Below are 4544 nucleotides of genomic sequence, written 5' to 3'. Positions count from 1 at the left end.
GGTGTACACACATCTGCTTCCCTTTACACGGTACAGCTACAACCCGTGAGTTACTGTTACGTTATGTGACACGTAATATCTGTTCCTTCTGCAGATGAACTGGTTTGGCTTAATCCCTCATCATGTTATTAGGCTTCTTGTAGGTCATGCTTGGAGTTAAAGGACACCTGTCATCAGGTCTGTGTCACTAGTCCTGTCACCTCTACCTGTTGGAGCAGATCACAAGGATCCCATCCCAGCCTTTATCTAGTTATTTCATACATTATTCATTGTATAATCATCTATTCTTTATCATGTAAATGAGGCTGGTCACATGGTCAGGGGCAGTGATGTCACCCCTGTTCCCCCTCCCCCTGCTCATGTCTGTGTGTAATGTATAGTAAAGCATTGCTGGTGTCTGTGCTTTACCTGCTGACATGCTGCAGCCTCCTAATACACATGTGAGAGACACAGACATCAGCTACACAAGTACCTGACATGTGCTGCTATACATTTAGCTGCATCCTTGAGCTGTTGTATCGCTCACATACACATACACAGGCTACAGGGGGCGTGGCCACCAGTAAGCACATGGAGCAGCCATTACACTATTATACAGGCTGTCAGTCAAGCACTGGGGGTGTGGCTGTGCCTCTCACTCATGAATAAGCTGGACAGCTTGAATATGCTAATGACTCATCGGACATTTCACAGGTCATTTGCATACAGCTTTAGGACCTCATTGCTTAGGTTTACAGGCATGTAGAGGGACAATGAAGGGACAGAGGCAATGCTCTCTAATGGCAGTTTATGAAAATCTATTTCATATCTATATTTTGCCTGACGGGTTCTCTTTAAGCGGTTGCCTTACAATGTAGCAAAAGGAGACATAGACCCACATTTACTAAGAGCAGTGGCCTGTGTACTATGTGCAGGGTCCTGTGTACTATGTGCAGGGTCCTGTGTACTATGTGCAGTGTCCTGTGTACTATGTGCAGGGTCCTGTGTACTATGTGCAGTGTCCTGTGTACTATGTGCAGTGTCCTGTGTACTATGTACAGGGTCCTGTGTACTATGTGCAGGGTCCTGTGTACTATGTGCAGGGTGTCCTGTGTACTATGTGCAGTGTCCTGTGTACTATGTGCAGTGTCCTGTGTACTATGTACAGGGTGTACTATGTGCAGGGTCCTGTGTACTATGTGCAGTGTACTATGTGCAGTGTCCTGTGTACTATGTGCAGTGTCCTGTATACTATGTACAGGGTGTACTATGTGCGGTGTCCTGTGTACTATGTGCAGTATACTATGTGCAGTGTCTTGTGTACTATGTGCAGGGTCCTGTGTACTATGCGCAGTGTCCTGTGTTATATGTGCAGGGTCCTGTGTACTATGTGCAGTGTCCTGTGTACTATGTGCAGTGTCCTGTGTACTATGTGCGGTGTCCTGTGTACTATGTGCGGTGTCCTGTGTACTATGTGCAGGGTCCTGTGTACTATGCGCAGTGTCCTGTGTTATATGTGCAGGGTCCTGTGTACTATGTGCAGTGTCCTGTGTACTATGTGCAGTGTCCTGTGTACTATGTGCGGTGTCCTGTGTACTATGTGCAGGGTGTACTATGTGTAGTGTCCTGTGTACTATGTGCAGTGTCCTGTGTACTATGTGCAGTGTCCTGTGTACTATGTGCGGTGTCCTGTGTACTATGTGCAGGGTGTACTATGTGTAGTGTCCTGTGTACTATGTGCAGTGTCCTGTGTACTATGTGTAGTGTCCTGTGTACTATGTGCGGTGTCCTGTGTACTATGTGCAGGGTCCTGTGTACTATGTGCAGTGTCCTGTGTACTATGTACAGGGTCCTGTGTACTATGTACAGGGTCCTGTGTACTATGTGCATGGTCCTGTGTACTATGTGCAGGGTCCTGTGTACTATGTGCAGTGTCCTGTGTACTATGTGCAGGGGGTGTGTACTATGTGCAGTGTGTACTATGTGCAGTGTCCTGTGTACTATGTGCAGGGTGTGTACTATGTGCAGTGTCCTGTGTACTGTGTGCAGTGTGTACTATGTGCAGTGTCCTGTGTACTATGTGCAGGGTGTACTATGTGCAGTGTCCTGTGTACTATGTGCAGGGTCCTGTGTACTATGTGTAGTGTCCTGTGTACTATGTGTAGTGTGTACTATGTGCAGTGTCCTGTGTACTATGTGCAGGGGGGTGTGTACTATGTGTAGTGTGTACTATGTGCAGTGTCCTGTGTACTATGTGCAGGGTGTCCTGTGTACTATGTGCAGTGTCCTGTGTGCAGGGTCCTGTGTACTATGTGCAATGTCCTGTGTATAGTGCAGTGTCCTGTGTACTATGTGCAGTGTGTACTATGTGCAGGGTGCCCTATGTACTATGTGCAGGGTGTCCTGTGTACTATGTGCAGTGTCCTGTGTACTATGTGCAGTGTGTACTATGTGCAGGGTCCTGTGTACTATGTGCAGTGTCCTGTGTAGTGTGCAGGGTCCTGTGTACTATGTGCAGTGTCCTGTGTACTATGTGTAGGGTGTGTGTACTATGTGCAGTGCCCTGTGTACTATGTGCAGGGTGTGTACTATGTGCAGTGTCCTGTGTACTATGTGCAGGGTGTGTACTATGTGCAGTGTCCTGTGTACTATGTGCAGGGTGTGTACTATGTGCAGTGTCCTGTATACTATGTGCAGGGTGTACTATGTGCGGTGTCCTGTGTACTATGTGCAGTGTCCTGTGTGCTATGTGCAGTGTCCTGTGTGCTATGTGCAGTGTGTACTATGTGCAGGGGTCCTGTGTACTATGTGCAGTGTCCTGTGTACTATGTGTAGGGTGTGTGTACTATGTGCAGTGCCCTGTGTACTATGTGCAGGGTGTGTACTATGTGCAGTGTCCTGTGTACTATGTGCAGGGTGTGTACTATGTGCAGGGTGTGTACTATGTGCAGTGTCCTGTGTACTATGTGCAGGGTGTGTACTATGTGCAGTGTCCTGTATACTATGTACAGGGTGTACTATGTGCGGTGTCCTGTGTACTATGTGCAGTGTCCTGTGTGCTATGTGCAGTGTCCTGTGTGCTATGTGCAGTGTGTACTATGTGCAGGGGTCCTGTGTACTATGTGCAGTGTCCTGTGTACTATGTGCAGTGTCCTGTGTACTATGTGCAGTGCCCTCTGTACTATGTGCAAGGGGGGTGTACTATGTGCAGTGTCCTGTGTACTATGTGCAGTGTCCTGTGTACTATGTGCAGGGGGTGTATACTATGTGCAGGGGGTGTGTACTATGTGCAGGGGGGTGTACTATGTGCAGTGTGTACTATGTGCAGGGTGTGTACTATGTGCAGGGGGTGTATACTATGTGCAGGGTGTACTATGTGCAGTGTGTACTATGTGCAGGGGGGTGTACTATGTGCAGTGTGTACTATGTGCAGGGGGTGTACTATGTGCAGGGGAGGTGTACTATGTGCAGTGTGTACTATGTGCAGGGGGTGTACTATGTGCAGGGGGGTGTACTATGTGCAGTGTGTAATATGTGCAGGGGGTGTGTACTATGTGCAGGGGGGGTGTACTATGTGCAGGGGGGGTGTACTATGTGCAGGGGGGTGTACTATGTGCAGGGGGGGTGTACTATGTGCAGGGGGTGTACTATGTGCAGTGTGTACTATGCGCAAGGGGTGTACTATGTGCAGTGTGTACTATGTGCAGGGGAGGTGTACTATGTGCAGTGTGTACTATGTGCAGGGGGTGTACTATGTGCAGGGGGTGTACTATGTGCAGGGGGGTGTACTATGTGCAGTGTGTAATATGTGCAGGGGGGTGTACTATGTGCAGGGGGGTGTACTATGTGCAGGGGGTGTGTACTATGTGCAGGGGGTGTGTACTATGTGCAGGGGGTGTGTACTATGTGCTGGCTCCTGTGTACTATGTACCTTCTGCTAGTGTGAATAGTGGTGTGAATGGTGCGGGTGTGAATCAGTTAGGTCTGCTCCATCTGCCCCCCCAGTGGCGGCATCTCAGATGTGCAGTTATGCGAGTGTCGCTGCTGGGGCTGCTGGTGTATCCTCCCCATCACCAGACTTTGGGGACGACATGTGACTCCTGGAGGCCCTCAGAAGGGGAGAGAGAACGATGAATGTAGAGGGGCAGGAGGTCGATTTATCCTTCTGGATAGACAGGTTTGGCCTGTCAGCCTTCCGAGAGGAAAGAGGGGGAGACACTGTGACAGCGGGGCCTCGTAGGAATGTGGTCTGTCTTCGCTGGAGGGGCAAAAGTAGTAGAGCTCCTTCTGAGGATGAACTTCAAGGCCGGTGACATCTTTGCCTTGATACATCCCTATGGCACCCCCATTTTTGACATCAGCTTTGTCCGGCCGGAGGGGCCTTGAGCTCTTTTGGTTGAATTATGAGCTGAAGCGCATTGAGCCCGGCTGGTGGGATTTTGCTGTACAATCGGTGTCCCGTCAGAGTGGGGTCCAGAGGGCGACCATTATAACATGTAACGAGTCACTTTCATGCATGGATATTATGACCTGGCTGAACAGGCGAAGTGGTGGCAGTTCCTAAA

This window comes from Engystomops pustulosus, unplaced genomic scaffold (genome assembly GCF_040894005.1).
Source record: "Engystomops pustulosus unplaced genomic scaffold, aEngPut4.maternal MAT_SCAFFOLD_117, whole genome shotgun sequence".
In the NCBI taxonomy this organism is placed as follows: domain Eukaryota; kingdom Metazoa; phylum Chordata; class Amphibia; order Anura; family Leptodactylidae; genus Engystomops; species Engystomops pustulosus.
The sequence above is the reverse complement of the archived record's forward strand: the minus strand, read 5'-3'. Positions refer to the sequence as shown.